Raw genomic sequence first — 22,109 nt, forward strand, 5'->3', positions numbered from 1 at the left:
GTTCTGTAATTTTCATGTGCCTTGTGTGTAATGGGAGAAAAGAAAATAGCATGCAGCCCATATGTATGTCGTAAGGATTCCATTAGGCAATTAGCACAGGCCTTAATTAGTTTCTGCTGTATAATGACGACGTATAGTGACAATATTTATTATGTCTGTTTATTATCTCTTACATTTGCTCAACTTCCTTGCTTTCTGTATACTTCTGGGACTTTATGTAAAAGCAATAAGTAGTTAAAAGTATTATATAAATGTTTTATCCTTTAGATTGACACTTTGTATACAATAAATTATGTTAATATATGCTTGGCTTATCACTAAATCATTTTAAAACAGTATTTTGTCTAAAGTTAAAAAATTACTATTTTAAAACATGAAAGTTGTGGTTATGTTCAATGAAAATGCTTTGGGAATTTTATTTCCACTGGCCTACTTGGTAAAAAGGAAACTTTATTGTAATAAAACTACATATAAGGCCAAGAAGATTTTTATAAGTATTTTATTTTTAAGAATGTGAGCCTTGAGATCTTTCTCTGTATGCTGTTGGGATGCTTATTATCTTGAGTTCTCAAATCAGATTGAGAAAAGGCAAATGTTTCTGTGAAGTTTCCTCTCATGTATAAAATTCTCTTTAATCTGAATAGGGTATCACAGTACAGGCCAGAAAGAGGAGATAAACTCAGACCCCATGAGGCCTTGATGCTAATTCTACATTCCTAATCTCTTCAAAGGGAAAGGGTTTTTCTCTGTTGAAGATTTGAAAAGAACTACAAACTTCAGCATTCTCCTGTTTTAGCTAGGATAAAGACTGACAACTTCTCATACCAGAGAAAAACCTAAATATAAGTGCAACTTTAATGAAGCCAAAGTTGAGCAATACCCTCACCTGTGCCAGGAAACGTCACCAAATGAGGATTATCAAGGGCAGCTGGGGAAGAATGGTTAAAGAAGATGAAAAGGTTTCGCAGAACTCGCACAAAGGCACACATGTTCATTTCCACAACATCAGACCAACACTCCCGTTAGGAGAGACTGCAGCAACAACAGGAGGGTTATGGTGAGGTCCTGCCTGTGCCTTCAGTTGCCACATTGTGAATGCTATTCGAATCTGAATAAGAGCATCTTGCAGGAAGGAGCACATTGTGACTGCTGTGTCACTGAGGGGACTGTGTACTTGAGGATAGGAAAGAACTAACGGAGATGAAAATTAATATCAGGGATGTCCAGCAGGCTTTGGACTTAGAGAATTAGTAAAAATTCCAAAAGGTCAATAACACAATTTTGTATTTTTATTTCATACTAAGAGAAAATCTGCATGTAAAAACTTCCTTTAGCTGTTCTTGAATCACAGTGTATGATTATTTTTAAAACATAAAAAAAAAAGTTAAGACAACTTTGTCCCTCAATATATTCTTGAACAAAAGCAGAAGCTGAGAGTAATATTATAAAGCTAGGAAAGATGACAAACTGTTAACCCAAAGACTGAGGCAGAGGGATCACTGTGAGTTCTAGGCCAACTAGGTTAACCTAGTGAGGTTCTGTTTCAAACAGAAACACAGAAACCAAGACTGAATGTTCAGAAAATATTGGCAATGAAAGTACCCACTCAGGAAAAGGTAAAATCCACCCACACATTAAATCACACAGCACTAAAACATACACAAATAGGAAAATGAGAGAAATTCAAATAAGATAGATTAACACACTAACTTGTTGGGAAACATGACATAACAAAAGTGACCAGAAAGCAGAAGTTGCTCTTAATGCAAACATAAACTAGTCAAAGAACATAATATATTATTATGTAATATGTAATAATACATCAACTTAGACCAAAATAAATGGAAGAGGTGATATTGAATAGAAAAATATCATAAATACTGGGGAAAATCAGTGCCGTACAACACACTTCTTTCTCACTGCAGAAGCCAAAGAGTGCCCCTCAAAGCACTGTTCATAGAGCTTCCAAGTTCAAATTCCAGAAACACACCCAGCAGCATAAAACAAAAAGCAGGCAATAAAATAGCTTGTCGTAAGGCCAAAAGAAAGTCACATTTTCTGTCTCTGAACTATGGCTTCAGATGGAAATAATTAGTGTCTGTTATAGACCCTAAGATATACTTCCATTGTTATCTACACTTGCCAATTTAAATTTTAATGTTAAATTTTTTGTTTTACAATTATGAATAAATTGAAAAAATACCTGCTGCGGTAAATATTTAAAAATGATTCTGTTGGTACCAGGCTCACGGTCTCTGTCCTGTGGTCTCACAGTACCTGGTCCCACAGGGTCCTCTTCGCGCTTAGTTACCATGGTACCCACACATCTCATTCCACCAGCCCTGCATGCCCTCACATGGAACATGCAATGGAGCTGGAATGGGTAAACACATGACTCAACAATCAATAACTTATCAAACAGGCTTATATGTTAAATTCTCAATCCACAATACCTCCAAACAATAAATTCACTGCCAATTAATAAAGATATAAACCGCTCACCTACACAAGATAAAACCCATCCTCCTCTGTTGCCTCCATCTTAAATCTCTGGCTTTTTCTCTTCTGGCTTACCCAAAAACCTTGTCTCTGCCCCACTCTCTACTGTCCAATCATGTATCACCTTGATATCAACCTACACCTATCTGTTTCTATTATCTGTCATCTATCTATCTATCTCTATCTATCTATCTATCTATCTATCTATCTATCTATCTATCTATCTATATGTATATCTAACATCCATTCATCCATCTATCCATTAATTTTCATCTATCTCACCATCTATCATCCACCTGTCAACTTTCCTCTATCTGTCTGTTTATCTAATAAAGAAATGGCCATTGTTACCACACCACCATCTTATATTCACAGGCCATACTGTTATTCCATTTCTATCTTTAAGATCCAATATTCCACCAATGTCTTCTCAACAAACATGGAAGGATAATCTTAAGAAAAAATTGGGCACTGAATTATTCAATTCTCTGTTCATTATTGCTAAGCATTCTCAGGGCGACAAATTGCCCCCACAATAATTCTTACCAGGCTCCTCCCATTCTATTTTTGAAATCTCTCCCCTTGTTGATGGGGACTGTTATTTTACAAGAATGGTGTCACTTAGTAGAAGAGAAGTAACAACTGGTTTCTATAATGTTAGAGGAATGTTTAGGTCTTACATCTCACAGGATGAGAAACACTTTATATAGACACAAGAACTCCTCATTCTATTCCTGCAGACATAATTAATCATCACTGTATTTTCTTTCACTGAGTTAGACTGTTTGAAACATTCTATCACCATATCGCATTAATACCTTAGCTCAAAGACAGCATATGTGTACAGATTAGTTTATCAACCCTGAATGGCATTTTTACTTAAATTTAATGGAGTCTGATCCAGCCTAATTAAATCAAAGTGTTTAGGAAGCCACACTACATTTTAAACATTAGGCTTTAGAAAATTAACTTTATTACTTCTTTTGCTTTAGAGCTTTAAAATTAGTTTTAATTTTTATCAGAGAATATTAGTATACTTCAAAGTATATAAATATACATGTAATTTTATCAAGTGTCTACATGTTTTTCTAAATTTTTAAAAACCAATTTTACCCTATTTCTCCAATTATTCTGATTTTCAAGGTAGCTATTTAGAATTCACAGCCCAGTTTTTGATTGTTAGCCACATATTTCCATTTAATTTATTTGGATTTTCTCTTTTCATGTTATTTTCTTGACTTTATTGGGTAAATTCCTCAGGGTGCTTACCTCCAAGTCTTCTAGAATGTTCTTCAGTGTTTATTCTTCAGTTTTGGTTTTTTTTTTTTTTTTTGAGCTTTTTTTGGTTGTTGTTGTTATAGTTTTATTTTCTTTAATCTACCAACTTTCTCTTAGCTCTTGAAATTTCCAGAAGGTTGATGCCCTTTCCAAAACATATGTTACATAGGTTAAGATGAAAAACAGCCATAAACAGAGCAAGTTTCTTTGGAGAAAATGAACAACTCCCAACCTATTCTAAATGGCTTTCCTGAGCTGAGCTTAGCATATGCACTCTAAACCATTAGCTTTTCAGAATACAAAAGATTAGGCACAGTTTTGATGAATTAAAAATTCCATAATACTACTAAAATAATCAGAGAAATATTTATAAAATATCCTTGAGTGATTCCATTGTATTGTGTGAAGATTCGTAACAATGATTTGATTCTTGTCACAGGAGAGTAAAGGTTGGACTTATCTGTAATGATAACAAAGAAGCACCTGGTCTGGTGTGAGAGGCCTTTCATCTTAGCCATGGGTGAGACCCAGATAAAAGAATTTGAGATTGAAACCTCTCTGACTACAGAGTAAGTTCAAGGCACCTGAATGGGTGGCTTAGCAAGCTCTTGGCTCCAAACAAATAAACAAACAATTTAACCAATCGATCAACTAACCAACAAAAAATAAATAAATAATATTAGGCATGAATTTGATGCTTAGTGCCTAACATGTACTTAGCCCTATGTGCCCATAACCAAAAAAAAAAAAAAAAAAAAAAAAAAAAAGAAAAAAAAAAAAAAAAAGAAAAAAGAAGAAGAAGAAGAAAAGAAAGAAGAATCAATGAAACTATTACTTCTAAATTACTTATTCCTGACTCTAATGCTGTATTTGAACCCTAATATTACTTCATGGGTCATATATTTATGCACATGCCACAGTTATAGTCTATGTTCAGATATAGATAAATGCTTATGGTTAGGTGCAGTGACTTATGGCTGTTATCTCAGCATTAGGGAGGCTGAGACAGGAGGAGTAATATGAATTTGAGCTCATTCAGGGATAAGGAATAAAATCCTGACTCAAAACCAACCAACCAAACAAAGAAGATAACATTGCTGGTGTAGACTGCAATATAAGCATTATATCAGGATATAGAGCTAATAAACAAGAGTTTCTGTTTAAGACATTAGCCCACAGCTAATTAAAGAGTTTTGGAGTTATAAAACACAGCTTTCGGTTATTAGATGCCTCATCCCCAAGGAATACCAGCTCCATAGATAAAGCAACTGGCCCATTCAATGGCCATCTTAAGTTTCCTCAGGCAATAACGTATTCATAACCACTTTCTGGACCTCATGTTGACCCTAAGTATCAAATGTCTAGGGCATAGTTACTGTAATGTCACATATAATGAACGGCTCTGTTCGTTGTCACATGATAATCTCATTATTCTTATCTAGTAATTTATATCATATATGGCCAGATGGCTCAGTAGTGTAATATATGAGAAAATAAGCTGTCTGCAGATATTAAAAATGGCTTGCTTCTCATAGAGATTCATTCCACTTAACCACAAAAGAAAGCCTATTAATTAGACTTTTGAATCCCATTAGGAAAAACAAATACCAATACTTAACTGCTCAAATATGACATGATAGAAAATTGCTAACGTAATTAGATTTTTAATAGTGTTAATGACTCTTGTATCTTATTAATAAGAATTAAAACTAATGTAATATTATATGAAGAAAAATTACCACTGTATGCTCTTCTACAGGGAAATGTAGCGCGGCTATGTCTATTTCCACATGACGGGGTTTTAATTTTTATTCCCTCGCAGTTGTAATATAACTCACATGTTTCCTCTCTTAATATATTATCCCTGACATTATGTGACAGAAGGTCCTACAAGCATGCCATTTAGGATCGCAGTCTCATTAGATAGCCCAAGTCAAGCATGATGTTGACTCTGGCCATAAAACTACTCGTGTTAAAGGTTGAAATGTCTTTTCTCTGCCCTGTTTTTCTACCTTTTTCAGATTATCACTCCTTCAAAGCCTTGTTTCAACCTTGATCGACTTTCTCATTTATTAGCAAATTACATTCACTGCTTATGCCATACAATTTATCATTTCTGGCATGCTCCCCTCCCCCTCTCCCTTTGCTTGTTCGATGTGCATTAAAAACACAAGTGAGTATGTTTTGTCAATTAATTCACAAGCCCATGTTCATTTAGTATCTCCCATGTGTCTATCATGTTGAAGACATGGTATCAGAAAAGACACAGACTTTGCATCTAAAGGATGGGATTTATCTATTCAAATTCTAAGGGTGGATTAGAAATTTTTATTTCTTAGAAATGTAAAAGAACAATATTCATATTTCTACGAACCCTTCTACTAGCTGAATTCACCACCGTAGCTGCCACAAAGACAAATGGATGCTCGTTTCCGACCAGACACCAAGCTGAACATCTGAGAAAATAGCCAATATTTGAGATAGATGGCTTGCCAAGCCACTTACAAACCTGCCAGATACGTACAGATTATAAAACATTCAGTGGAGTGACTTATGATGAGACCAAAACTGTATTTGTTCTTTCTCTCTCTGTACTGACATGTATCTCTAATGCAATCCTTTTAGGGAAGTAGACTTCTACTGTATGCATGGTTCATGGTACCCAGAGAAGCAACAGCATTATCTAGAGGTTTCTTGGAATTTTAGATTTTTTTGGGGGGGTGTTATTTCAGAAACCATGATCTACAATAGAAGAAAATCCCTTTCCTAGTTTTTGGTGACTGTATCAATAGAAAACTTTGTAAAGGAACTCACAGTTTCTATTACTAAAAATTAAGCAAACATGCTTTGGGCAGTGTTTTCTTGGATGTATCATTTCATGAGAGATGACACCTTCACTGCTAGTGTTTGTGAGAGGAGGGATGCCATGGCATATCCAGAGCCAGAGCCAGAGCCGGAGCACAAAGAGGCCCATCTTGCCATCCTCTTCTGCGCTCTACCTGTTAAGTATCTACCAAGCCTTACTATCACCGCATTATGGACCAAACTTCCAATTTGGACTTTGTAAATATACCCTCAAATCGTAGCAAAACCACAATGACCCCCAGTTTACTTTTAGATACAACACCACTTCCAGTTTGCCTTTTTAAAAGTCATTACTTTTCATACTGTACAAAGAAAGGGAGAGTTAGCCATTATTTTAGTCTTCATTTGTTCAAGTTGCTACAACAAAGTAATGTAGGCTGTTTGGCTCATACACATCAGAAATGCATAACTTTAGAGACTTAGAAATATAAGGTAGAGAGAGAGGCTGGTAGATGTGATGGTTGCATGAATCTTGCTTTGACCTCACTTGCCAGAGTGAGCAGCTCTCTCCAAATCTTTTTCTTAGTGCCACTAGATTTAGTTTCTTGACCTAAAGATATGATGGCTTCCCAAATGCTCTTCCCCCTGATGCCAGCACAATGGTTCTATGTGCGGATTTGGTAGGATGTTATGTGACACCATTCCACTGGAAACATAAACAAATATCTTCTTACCCAAATCAATCACAGAAAACCAATCACAGATGAAGGAAGGTAAGGATACCACTGTGGTACAATTTGGGGTTATGGATAAGAAGTTCCAGATGTATCAATAAACATCCTCCTCAGAGTGGGGGGGGCAGTTCACAAAAGCTGGATTCCTGGAGCTCACTAGACAATATTTAGGTCACTTCACTCATTTAAAGAACAGGTCATTTGAAAGAGGATTGAAAGAGGCTTGGGGATTTGAAATTAAGCACTTAAGATTAAACAGTTAGTAGTAAAAACATGATAGATTTGTCAGAATCCCTTGACCTAAACCTTATATAGATTCTCCCATTTGCATCTGTATTCGAAGGACACTCTAATTCTGAGATTCCATGAGTCTGGGACATGGCCTAGAGTAACCACTTTGCTACTTACTCAAAGACCAATTTAATGGCCAGGGAGTTTTATCTAAACTCCAATAAACCTTAATGAATATATATTTTTTTAAACACTCGTTCAAAGCCTAGAAAATAGAATGTCATTGGAAAGAGCAAACCTGAGTTAAGGGGCCTGGAATCTTAATTAAAATAAATAAATATATAAATGAGTAAATGAATAAGAGACCAGGTAATAAAACTAGGTAATTTGTAATGCCAGAACATTCAGCGACAATTCTTTCTCACACCATGTACTGTGATTGAAAGCATATTTGTTTTTACTCTTGTGATTTTTTTAAATTGTAATCTATGTTAGTTTACAGAACTAATTATGAGTCACCCATGTGGAACCAAAGAGCACTGAGGGCCCTGAACGAGGACAAAGGGAATTCATTAAAAAATAATGTTGAATCCATGGTTTCAAAAGGTTGTTAGAAATGCTGAACCGAGGACACAGTTGTTTAAAATGGACCCAAATTTAGTCATTTATAAGTCCCAAGGTTCTGAACATATGGTCATCAACTGGTCATTTCTTTCCAAGCAGAAAGAAAAGAAAGCTTCAACATCCTCAGTCTAGGGTTCACATGCCTTCTTTTGTCTTAATTTTTCCGTCTCAAGTTAACATCATCAGCATCCTGAAAGTCTAGGGTCCTTCAGTATCTACTCAGGTATATTTCCTGAATATATTCTAACTTTGAGTCAAGTTACCACCTCTATGTTTTCTCTGTTGTTGGATCCTGTGGGCTACCGCTGGCAGCTTTTTATGGGAAAACTTGATAAAGTCGGGCTTTAAAATATGTTCTCAAAGGTAAATATTTTGATTACTTTATCATTTGACAATGTCATACATGTATATAATAGATTCCGTTCTCTCTTGTCCTCACCTACTTTCTGCTCCTGACTACAGTCTCACCAATGTCCCCTTTTTAACAATTGGCCACACTATTGTCATGTCTTATTATGCTATTTGGTTTTTCTTTTGGTGTCCTGAGCTTTAATATATATATTCCAATAACCTAAGTACTCTTCTGCAGAGACAATACAGAAAACTATTACTCAGACACCTGATGGTCTGAGATTTTCAAAGGTTATAACTTATCATTTTTCTAAGAAATTGTCTTGTTCAACAAGTCAAGACTAAAACAGAAAGGTAAGTCAAGTCAAAGCCATTTTCTTTTCTATAAAGAAACATAATAGGGCTGGAGAGATGACTCTGTGGTTAAGAGCATTGACTGCTCTTCTGGTGATCCTGAGTTCCATTCCCAGCAACCACATGGTGGCTCACAACTATCAGTAATGGAATTCAGTGCCCTCTTCTGGTGTGTCTGAAGACAGCTACAGTGTACTCATATACATTAAATACCCCCCCACCCTGCAAAAAGAGACAGATAATAAACTTTTCATGTTTTGAGGCCTATATAAACCTAGTTATACATGCTCCATCATGTTATAGTGGGAAGTATACATAGAAAATATGCAAATTAAAGAATACCGCCTTCCAGTAGACATTGCTGGGAAATAAATTTTTAATTTCTAATAGCTTCTTTGTCATAGGTATGCTATGCATTGAGGCAGATTTTATAAAGACAATTTTATTCATGTATACATGGGACTATAGTCACTTCTCACCATTTCCTGTCTGTTTTCCTCTCTTATTCCCATGCCTTTTCCCAGGGAGCTTCTTTTGTACTCTCAGATCCTATATGCATGGATCAGTTTGACCAAGCACACAGAATTTAGGCCCATATATGGGGTAAATATAAAGATTTTGACTTCTAAGCCTGACACTTTTGCTTAGTATGTTTATCTCTGGTTGCATCCATTTTTCCACAAGTGAAATAAATTCGGTCTTTGCAACAAATTTCATTCTTTGCAACTGAATAAAATTATGTCATATGAATAAAATTTCCTTCCTCGTTACTTATTTATTTATTTTGTCAACTTGATACAACTAGAATCACCCGGGAAGAGAAAACTTCGGCTTGAAAATTGTCTTCATCAGAGGGGCCTATGGTCATAACTATGGTGCAGTTTCCTGATGAAGGACTCATGTGGGAGGGTTCATCTTACTCTGGTGATGGCTGCCCTGGGATGTGTTGATAGTATGGAGAGGGCTGAACAAGCCATGGGGAATAAACCAGTAGGTAGTGTTCCTTCATATTCTGCTTATATTCTTGCCTCCAGGTTACTGTTTTGAGTTTCTCTCTTGGCTTCTCTCAATAATAGGCTGCAATTTATAAGTCAGATAGACACTTTCCTTCCTCAGGTTGCTATCGGTCACGGTGTTGGATGCAGGAATAGACACAGGTCACTACCTATATCCATTGCTGATATATACCTTGGCTTATTCCAGATCTTGGCTATTTTGACTAGTGCTCCAATAAATATAGATGTACAAATATCTCTTTGCTATGTCGACTTAAGTCCTTAGAATATATACTCAGTGGTGCAATATTCTTCTGATTTATTGCTCTCAGCCATTTAAAATAAAGAAAGCTTTCCAGTTCATGGACTATGTACAGTTAGGAGGTCAGCCAGGTTTTTGATGTAGGCCATAGCTTGCATCTAATTTATTCCATCTTCAAATATAGCCAATGATTTCAAAAAGAAATGTAGTTTTCTAGAACTACAGCTAATTAATAAATGGATTGATATGTCAAGCTGCTATTCATATTTCCTATGAAAGGACTTTAGAGTTAAGAACTGTTGATAAAATTCTTATTCCTTTGTAGTATGATCTGGCTTTGGTTCAAAAGCAGTAGAACATATAATTTAGTAAATTGTTTTATAATACAAGGGGCTGAATATGAAGTATTACTTACCTGTGGGTCTTTGCAAACTCTGATTCCTTATTTAAAATGTAATTGTAATGAGTGAAATAAGGCGAGAGGCAGGTCTTGTGGGTGCTGTCAGAGTCTTTGTGAGTTCATATGTGCATCCGCACCATAGGCCTGGAAAATGGTGTTTGAATTCTTCCTCCTTGAAAAATTACAGTCTTTACAGCTGCTACTGGGGACAGATGCAGAGAACTGTATCCAAAAGTAATGCAGAGCTCAGGTTACCCTGCAAAAGAGGGAGAGGAAGGATTGTGGGAGCCAGAGGGGTCCAGGACACCAAGAGAACACAGCCCACAGAACCAACAAAGCAAGGCTCATAGGTGGTCCCAGTAACTGAAGTAACAATTACGGAGCCACCATGGGCCTTCTAGGTCCTTAGCTTGAGGGTTTTATGGGACTTCTCGCAATGGGAAGGGAGAGTTGGACATTTTTCTGCCCCTGGGATGTTTTTCCTCATACCAGGTTGCCTTACCCAGCCTTGATATTAGGATTTGGATCGAGTCTTATAGCATCTTGTCATCCAGTATTTGGTTGTTATCCCCGGGGAAGCCTGCTCTTTCTTGAAGGGAAACACAGGGGCAGTTTTTGTTTGTTTGTTTGTTTTTATATTTCCTCCTCACCATCGTGGTGAAAGCTTTTTATCATATTCTGTTGAATTGTGAAGCTATTTGCAAGTTTAAGTAAGGTAAACATGCACTGTCATTTCTTTCTTTCTTTCTTTCTTTCTTTCTTTCTTTCTTTCTTTCTTTCTTTCTTTTTTGTTTTCTTGGAAAGTTTTTGCATTTACATTTCAGATGTTACCCCTTTCCTGCAATTCCATTCCCCTCCCATTGCCTCCAAGAAGTTGCTTCCTCTCTCAACCACCCTCTTCCACCTTGGCATTCCCCTACACTGGAAAAACAAGCCTTTGATGGACCAAAGGCCTCTCCTCCCATTGATGCCAGAGAATGATATCCTCTGCTACATATGCATCTGGGGCCATGGGTCTCTCCATGCGAACTCATTGGTTGGTGCTTTAGTCCCTGGGAGCTGTTGCAGGTTTGGATAGTTGATAATTTTGTTCTTTCCATGAGGTTGCAAACCTTTCAGTTCCTTCAGTCCTTTCTCTAGCTCCTTCATTGTTGTCCTTGTGTTCAGTCCGATAATTAGCTGCAAGCATCCTCCTCTGTTATTTATAAAGCACAGAGGATGAAATGTCTTTGGTAGCTTAGTCAAGATCATTCTAATGTGGCAAAGAGCTTTGAAGGGTTTAATGTTATAAAAATTGTCTGATAATCCAGCATGCATCATATCTAAACTTTTGCTAACTTTGACCTTGACAATGATTGGATACTGTTCCCTTTGAAGATCAACACCGAATGCTCTAGGAGAAACTTCCAAAGCTGTTTTATGCTTCCTAATATTATTTGGAAAGATATACAAAGACAGATTTTGCATCACATGTATTGACAAAGTATCTCAGAATAGACAAGTCTTGCAATGTATAAGAAAGCTTAAATGTATTTCTCACCATCTTTACAAATAGTTCTTTACGATATTGAGACCTTGCTATACTTTTGGTAAACATTTAGAAGACAGATCTTTGTAACTATGTAGAGAAAGACATTTGCTATGAAACTCTCTAACACTGTAAAAGTATTTGTAAACTTCCATTTGAATCATAGAGCCAGAAGGAAATACAGAAGAATATAATACACATTTCTAATTTTGCAGACAAAGAAAGAGGCAAAATACCTCACCTAAGGCCAAAAAAAAAAAAAAAAAAAAAAAAAAACCAGTTAGAGTAAAATCCAAGGATTTCCTTTCTCCTGATCACAGACACTTGTCCTTACCACATGCTGTCTTCTGCACTTAATGGCTGCAGTTCTTGGAAGCCCTCAGCACTTCAGAAGGAAGATCAAACAAAATGTATACATCATTAAAATATTAAAGGTCCCCTGAAATAAACACAACAACAGGATTTATCTTTTTATCACAATTATTTAAAGCCTCCCTTAAAAACTACAACACAGGTGTTGGCGGTTTTTACAGGTTCTGCTTCTTCAAAGGAATGATTATTTCATTTGTTCCTGTGCTTTATTAATTCATAGGAAGATTGGCTATCTTGACGATTATATTTGACTCTATAAAAGTAGCATATATAAAGAAGACTAGTAAAAGGGCCATGAATATAACTGAGCAGATAAAAACTTATTTCCAAACCCGGTGATGAGTTTAATTCCTGAAAGACATATGGTAGAAGGAGAGAACCAACTCCTGAAAATTGTGCTTTGACATAGACATGCACACATACACACTATTACACATGTGCGTGCACAGAGACATAAACACACATAAAGGCACAGTGCGTGAAAGTAAGTGAAATATATTTTTTAAAGACTGCTAATGAATTATTGCTTCCTTATATGTGTTTGTTATCTGACTATATACCTCATAGTTGTAATTGTGTTCTTGGGAAATATATTTTAAAAAAGTATCAAAATACCAGGTTGACACTGAAACTTCCTTGAGGCCACCTTTCATTAGTTACCTGTTCCATGACCAAAAGTAGTACGGATGTCAAAAGGAACAAGGGCGTAAAACAGACAGAATCAGAGATAGATATTAAAGTATTTTCCTAAACAATGGACACAGAGAGGAAAGGAGATCTCCTGTAGCAAATAGCAGACATTTTTAGGTTATTCCTCAAGGGAGTGGTGGAAGTTATTGTCAAGGAGACACAGCCAACTTTGGACAAGATACAAATATTGATCCTTTAACTGAAACACTGACAGAACCTGTAGTCTTGCTCGTTACAATAGCTCAGACAATTGTGATGCTGTCCCTGGGGTTATCACTTCAAAATCTGATGCTGCAAGTGGAAACTTTATCAGGAAACATAAAAGCAAGGTAGACAAAACAAAACTAAATTGGGAGGTGAAATTCAAGACCAGAAGAATGTAAATGAATCTGCTGCAATGACATTCCTAATTTTATTTTCATAAACAGTTTGCTGTATTGATTTATCATCATCATCATCATCATCATCATCATCATCATCCTCCTCATCATCATCATTTACACTTCAGATTTTATTCTTCTCCTGGTTCCAAATCCCATCTATCCTCCCCATCACCTGTCTTCACAAGTATGTCATCACTCCACCCACCAGACCTCTAAGCTCCCCGTGGCCTCCAGTCTCTTGAGGGTTAGGTGCATCTTCTCTGCCTGAACCCAGACCCAGCAGTCCTCTGCTGTATATGTGTTGGGGAGCTCATATCAGCTGGTGTGTGCTGCCTACTTGGTGTCCCAGTATCTGAGAGATCTGGGGTATCTAGTTTTGCTGAAACTGCTGGTCCTCCTACAGGGTCGCCCTCCTCCTCAGCTTCTTCCAGCTTTTCCCTAATTCAATCCCAGGGGTCAGCAGCTTCTTTTCATTGGTTGGATGAAAATATCTGCATCTGACTCTTTCAGCTGCTTGTTGTGTCTTTTGTAGGGCAGTCATGACAGGTTCTTTGTGTGAGCGCTCCATAGCCTCAGTAATAGTATCAGGCCTTGGGGGCCTTCCCTTGAGCTGAGGATTCCCACTTTAGGCCTGTCGCTGGACTTTCTTTCCTCGGGCTCTTCTCCATTTCCATCCTTGCAGTTCGTTCACACAGAAACAGTTATGGATCAGAGTTCTGATTGTGGGATAGCAACCCCATCCCTCACCTGATACCTTGTCTTTCTGCTGGAGGTGGGCTCTACAAGTTCCCTCCACCCACTGTAGGCATTTCATCTAGTGTTCCTCCCTTGGAGTTCTAAGATTCTCTCACCTCCCAGTACTCTGGTAGATTGTGGAGTGTCCTCCCAACCTCCTTTCTCTCAGGGTCGCTGTATTGACAATTTTAAAGACTAATTTTAACTGTGCCTCTTTGTACATAATATTTATTAACATAGTATTATTAATTAACTTTAAATAACATTTACATGCATGTTCTTAATTAGATGGATTATCATTCAGACTAGAATTCTAACTATGTCATCTATTAGATGCTTGTCACAGGGCAGGGGCACTTTCCCTGAGTAGACATAACCATATTTTTTTCTGTTGTGTCCTCTATAGGAATGAATATACTAATACTTTTGATTGCCCTATGTCCTTTTTCTTTTGACTCACATGGTTCATACTAGAAAGTGTGTATTTCACTAGGAGGCAGAAGGATGAATATGATGACAGATAAAACAATAAATACAGGAATGAAATCCTCTGACAGATTAACCACAATGGAGACAAGTATACACATGCAGTTACAGGACAGTGAGTCTTAAGATGCACAGTGTTTGGTTGCTCAAAGGGCAGCTTACAGGTGAGGCCTGGTGACACTCAGGAGAACACTCAGATCTATCCTTCTACTCCTCTATGGAAACAATTGTCAATTTTCCACATCCTAAATATTTCGTGGCTGGCACGACACGTAATTCCTTCATCCTGTAATTCCTCAACCTTAACATTGATTGCCATTGAAAAGAAAGCATTTTTCTTTTAGAATTTTGTGTGCTTATGCAATATATTTTTCTTTTATCTACTGCTGTCCAGTTCATCCTATATTCTTTCTACCAACATATTCCCCTCACAATCTCATGCCTCTTACTCCTATATCTAATTCACTGAGTTCAACTAGCATTGCATCTGTAGTGACAGGCCATCCACTGAAACATGGGTAACCTATCGAAGGTCATAAACTTAAAGTAAAACAACCCTTCTTCTCCATCAGTTTTCAAACAGGCAACAGCTACTGAGCAACCAGTCTTGGCCATCTGAACCATGGCTGCGTGCCTGCTGACATGTTTGTCTGGCTTGGTATTGTGCACGCAACCAATACTGCTGCGAGTTAAGGAAGGTAGTGGCTTTATCATATCTAAAAGGACATTATTAAAGAAGGCGTGGTCAAACCCTGGCTCTGATAATCTGCTGCTACTTCTGGGCACTTCCAGAGCCTCAAGGAAATGGGCGTTAGAAATGCTGTGCTTAGGGCTGAACACTTCTCTAACGTATTCTGTGCATTTGGACTAGTTGTGCGTGTATTTAACCTCCTGATGACTTTCACCTGTTCCCTATTTCCACTGCTAAATTAGCATTTATCCTCTTAGAAAAATCATCTTACCAAGGGGCTCCTGGCACTTCACTGTTCCCCTTTCTCACCTTGTTCCCAAGACCTTGCATGTTCCGTGAAGTGACTCTTGCCCCAGTCCCTCTTTGCACTGCAGTGGCTGTCAGATTCCCCAGGTCCTTTAATCATCTTCATGACCTCCTATACTGATTTTCAACTTTCTCTTCTTCAATGACCTTCATTTCTACTATCTGCCTATTTAGTCTACACTGCATGCTTAATAGTTAAAATTTCTCAGAATGATCTCATCTCTAGAATGCGAAAATCATTGCTCTCAGTCTCCTAGGTTTTGTATGGCAATATGCCTATATTCGTAAGTTATCACAACCTCTTTATTCTAGGCTCTGATTATCTCTAATTCCTTTACTGCCCTTTCTAATCTTCAAGACCTATGTCAGCCTCTGTTTCTGGACACCCAAATATCTTCATTTCATGACAGCCTATAAATCTCCTTGAAATGCAACTGAAATTGTTTCCTTAATAGTGATATTCAGTAGACACATTAGTCCTCATTTAATTACTCTCTCTGAGTTATATAACCTGCAAGTGCTCAGCACCTACCATATTTTCTCTTCTATATGTTTTTCTTCATATGTCTTTTCTTTCTGGCCCTTTTCTTGGTCTCTTTCATTAGTCCCATCATGTTTATTTTCAGAAATTCAATTGCTCTTCACATTTTGACTGTGCCCTCTCCTCCATCCCCTTCTACTACTCAGTATCACATATTCTTAGGCATGAAGAAGACTAGGAGGTCCTAGATTCTGTGACATTCCAATATTGTGCTACATTATCTTGTATTCATATTCCCTGAACAAAAATGTAATTTAACTTGAAAAACGTTTTCATTTATTGTGCTTTTTATGGAGGTGAGCATAGAGATGCTACCCAATATGTTATGAAGACTGAAAAAAGAACTCTCTTTAAAGTAATAGTCAAGGGTCTGCTTTGTAGTTGTTTAAATTAGATAAAAACAGTGAACAAGACAGTACCTTCATGTTTTGATCAAACATGTTCTTTCATATTTGAATGACCTGTCTGAGGCCTGAAAATATCATGTCTTAGTTAGAGTTTCTGTTGCTGTGAAGAGACAGCATCACCAAGGCAACTCATATAAATGACACCATTTAAGTGGGGCTGGCTTACAGATTCAGAGGTTCAGTTTACTGTCATCATGGCAGGAAGTATGGCAATATCCAGGCAGGTATATCACTGGAGGACCTGAGTGTTCTACATCTTGTTTTTAAAGCAGCCAAGAGAGGATGGTCTCATTGCCATTCCTACAGGGACACACTTCCTCCAACAAGGCCACACCTCCTAAGAGTGCCACTGCCTGGGCTAAGCATATTCAAACTACAACTCATCAATTCAATTGTTCTCTTTTTTTTTCTAATATGCTTTACATCATTGTGTTCTGTGATTTGATCATTGACTGTACTATAAGAAGATGGTTGAATTTGAGCAGATTTTACCTTGATTGGAAGAAGTAGGTCTTTGTCTTCATTACTCTCCTATAGACACCATGATCAAGGCAACCTATAAAACAAAGAAATCACTGGTAGCTTGTAGCATGATTATCATAGATTATCATAGATCCTAGATTATCTATGATTATCATAGATCCTAGATACTCGATCAGTAAATGAGAGTTTACATCTTTATCTACAAACAAGAGCCAGAGAGAAAGAGAGAGAACGGGAGAGAGAGCTGATTTTAAAATCAGTTTAAAGATTTTAAAATCTCAAAGCCTATTCCCCAAACCACAATTCCTCCAACAAGACCATACCTCTTAATCCTTCCCCAAAAGTTCTACCAAGTGAGAAACATGTATTTACATATATGAGCCTACAGGACTATTATCATTCAAGAAATCACAAGGGTAGACTATGTAAGAATAAGTCACGGTCCTTTCTTGAGCTCCTCGTTTTTCTTTCCAGGTATCACGAGGTAAGCAACCTCCACCAACAACCAACACAAGCTTTTGCAGCTATACTACTCTGCTTCATCTCAGCTCAAGGTAATGATTCTAGTTGATATTAGGTACCAGAACCATCAGTTCACATAATCTTCCCTCTTTAAAATATTGTCCCAGATATTATATTTCCAAAGTAACATTGTTTCCACATGACATATTCAATTAAGAAATAATATTTAACTGGTAATAAAACTTCCCTGTAATTAAAAATACAATAAGGCTGTCAACATTGGGTCGAACTGTAGTAATACCTCCTATTTTTCTTTCATGGTTTACCTATAACCTACTTGGATATTGTGTGTCTTACCAGAAGAAAAGCACATTATATGTCTTGGTTAATTCTTATACTTCCTTGGAAAGAGAAGAAGCAAGGAGGTTGAATGTGAAAAGGGATGGAAGAAGAGGAATACTTCTAAAATTTTTTTCTTGTCTTTATATTGGCCCTTCCAGTACAACAAATTTCACAAGTTGCCTTTGGAAGCATTTTTTTAAATTGCCTTTAGAAGTATAGATGCCAAACAAAAGACAGGCTCAGTTTTAACGTCTTTTTGTTATTCTATTTTCTGTTGTTTAATTGAGAAGGGAGATGAGAAAATGCCAGGTTCTTTATTCTCTTCCGTGGTATATCCGGCAGCTGGAGAATGGCAGTGGTTGACAAAATGCTCAGTTAATTGAAGCCACGTAGTGGATATTGATGATCTTTCTGCATTTAGTGGTGAAATAAATCTGCTCCTAGAGAATAAAAAAAACATAGATAGCTGTTTGGCTGATATATGTCCATACTATCCTCTTCAGGCAAATGAAAAAATAATAATCGTTTTCCCAGATGTAATATGTTAATGCTTGATTGTGCTCCACAGAACATCTCAAGCTTAAGAAAAATAACAGGATACCATATTCTTCAACTTTTCACTGTTAGATATGCTGGATGTGTCCAGGGATTAAAACATTTAATTCACTCAGCCACCTGTTGGTGACAGCAGAGTTACACTAATTCCAGCTTTGGAAGCACATTCAGAATGCATTGTTCAAGCTCTCAAAGTATTTGCAATAGAATGGCCAATATAAGAGATATTTATTAAATGGGGCCATTAAAATACATTTAAAAACACTATAGAAACTAATATTTGTACACTATTTTGGACCTTTTGATCCTTCAGAGTTATAATAGTTAAGCTAAATAGCAACTGCGTTTTCCATTGAAATGTCTCTCACCTCATAAAAGGAAATCATCAGGATTGCAGCGATAGAGCCATACATGAGAGGAAAAGCCTTTCTCTCAAGAAAATATTGAAAGCTAAAAGGTTTCAGTGCTAATTCTATAAACCCATTATCATGAATTTTAAAAATGCAAGTAATTAAATTCTTTCCACTTCTGCCTCTTTGGAAATACAGCCTCAAACAATTTTGAATATTCTTTGTCTTATGTTTCTCATCCAGTAGGACCAGTGAATTTGAAAAATTCTTGCTGATACCTTCTGTATCAAAATTTAGATTGAGATACTCGGGTGTGGGTCACAGGTGAAGTCCAAAAATATAAATTGATAAGAGAGATTTAAGAATGATGTTATCAAACCATCTAACTGTTCTCTTCTGTCCCCAGTCCTTTCTGTTATGTCTTATGACAATCCCCTTCACCTGATTTCCTTCCAGTCCTGTGTCTGATATGTCTTCTGCTTTTTGTGAAAGTTTCTATTTCATTTTGCTATTTCCTCCTTCATAAACTTTCCTCCTTTATTGTAAATCTGCAGGTCTTCATACTTATACTATTTCCATCTCTTTGTTGCTCCAGCTTCTGTCCTCCAGTTTCCTATGTATTAAGACAACAGAAAGCAAACACATACTTAAGTCATAACTGTTGGCCAATAGTTTACAAGACCACTATGTTGAGAAAGATGCTGAAATTAGGCTTGGTCTCAAAGAGAAATTTTGCTATGATTACATGCCATAATATGTTTTCTAGAGTAATTTAAATGAAGCAACAAAATTGCTCAGACAAGGGGTCATATATAAAGATCTAGGTTTATGTGATCTAGCAGGAAAGCAGACATTCATTGAAATAGAGCATGATCTTGCTGGAATACAAACATGCTTTTAATACACACCTTTCCTACCAAACAATGGAAGTAAGTCAGGTTACTTTATAAAAAGAAGCAACCATTTTTGAAAGTTATATATAATTGATATGCCAGAAAAAAGTGATAAATCAGAGAAAGATTCAAGAGAATGAGTCAGAAATAGTATTCATCCAAATCTTAGGAGAACAGCACTAGAAAGAGAAGCTATTTATGAAATCAGAGAAGGGAGGGGGTGGAAGTTTTACTAGGAGAGTTGTAACAGATAGAGGTTACAGGTAAAGACAGAAGGAGTCAGAGAATGAGGAGAAGCCAGAAGATTAGAACAGATTACTAGAATCAGTTTGGGACCAAGCAGAACAATTCATCAAGAAGCTAAGAGAAACCAGTTTGATCAGTCAGCTTGGAGAGGAGTATAGTCTAGAGCAGCTGAATTGGACCAGCACCCAGAGTTCAGAAAGAACTAGAAAGAGTGAGTGTATTCAACAGTAAGCATCTGTGAAAATAATTACATCCGGCAAATGCAAGTTACTCTTATAGAGTTTTAGCTTGTTTCAGAAATGCCCCTCAACCTTATGAAAACACAGATCTACTGCAATGAATTCATATTCTTGCATATTTGGAGTGTGGTCCAACTATACACAAGAACTGATGCTCTTGTTTCAGATCACGCTGACACTGCTGGCCCAGAGAACATACTTAAAAATCACTGACCTGAGGAGTAGGAGACGAATTTAATGGGGAAAGTGCTTAATGTTCAGTCTTGAGTGCCTGGGCTCAGATATGAGGCACCATATGAAAGCTGAGTGCTTTCAGTCTTTGTGGCAGAGGGCACACAAGCAGGCCGAACCCAGGGCTCACTGGCGAGGCAGTCTCATTACCCAGTGAGCTTCAGGCTTAGTGAAAAACCATGTCTCCAGAAACAAGGTGAGTGACAGGGAGACAACCAGGGTTGACCTCTCCTCCATATCCACATACACCAGCACTTCACTTGCACACATGAACACTGACACTTATTCCACACAGAAACCCCGCCCCCACACACAATCAAGTTCAATACTAATGTTTTTCATTTTTCTCCCATGCATACTTCACTGCGTAAAACTGAGTATCAAGACATCTTAATGACTTGTAAAGAATATAAGTCAGTTCTATTTTAGACATTTTGATTTTATAACTCTGTAATTGGGTATCCACACCTTTAAAAATACTTTTAGACATCGTATATACATAAAATCATTAGTTGAGATTTGGTTTGTTATGAGATTCCGAAAAGCCAACAGGCACAAGCATTTATTTGTAATTTTAAATCTTATTTTATTAAGATATGTAGTCTTAATAAAGCCTCACTGTGGAGCTCAGTCTTTGAGTTCATGATCCTCCTGCCTCAGCATCTCTCATGCTGAGGATATAGACAAGTTGTGCTAGGATTTTAGGCTGCAGGTGTGTTCCACTATGCTCAAGTAACAGGGTTTCTTATGGGTTTGATTATAGCATTTGAATAAAACTAAGTGTGCATAGAGAAGTTACATGTATCAAATCTCACCATCATGGTTGACTTAACTAGACCTAAACAACAACAACAAGAAATAGACATGTAGATATGCTAACATGTATATATATGATTATACCCTCAAAACTATGTGAAAACAAAATAGTGTTAAAGAGTCATCATAAAAGAAAGAGATTGTTCCATGGAGAGAATCAAGAACGAACTAAACAGATTTAGTGTGTAACCGGTCACGGATAGCATTCTAGAAGAACTGAACTGTTAAAAACACAAGGACTTGTGAATTTCACATGGAGAAATAGGTGCACTGTGTGAGAGATAACATTTCACTGTATAGAAATCAGAAGTGCAGCTGGCTCAAATTGTCCCAAAGAAAGGGGGGCTTTCAAGGTAATAAGCCAAAGTCCATAAATAAAAATTGAAGCTAAATCATGCTTCACCTTGTAGGCAATGTTAAGGAGTCTAGGTTTTGTCTAAGGAAGAATGAGAGGCCACACTGAGAATCATAGCTGGGCTGTACTTTCTGGATGAAATTTTGCTAGTGTTTAAGAACTAAACTACATCATTTTCAAGAATAACAAAAAAGTAGAAGGGAAGTTTGACATAATTTGGAAAGATGAATTGCTGTACCTGTACATATTTATGGAATGTGTTTGATAAAATTCCCTCTAAAATACTGTATTTCTATTGTGACTAGTACAGAGAGAACACAATTTATGTAATGTGAGAATATGAGGAAGAAATTTGGTATAGCTGCAAAAGATAGCAGAAAAAGACTCAGTAGAGAAAAAGAGAATAACAGAATGGTGTGAAGACAACATTGAAAACCCACTTGTGGTTGGACAGTAAGTCCTATG

Source organism: Micromys minutus (genome assembly GCF_963924665.1).
Source record: "Micromys minutus genome assembly, chromosome: 31".
In the NCBI taxonomy this organism is placed as follows: Eukaryota; Metazoa; Chordata; class Mammalia; order Rodentia; family Muridae; genus Micromys; species Micromys minutus.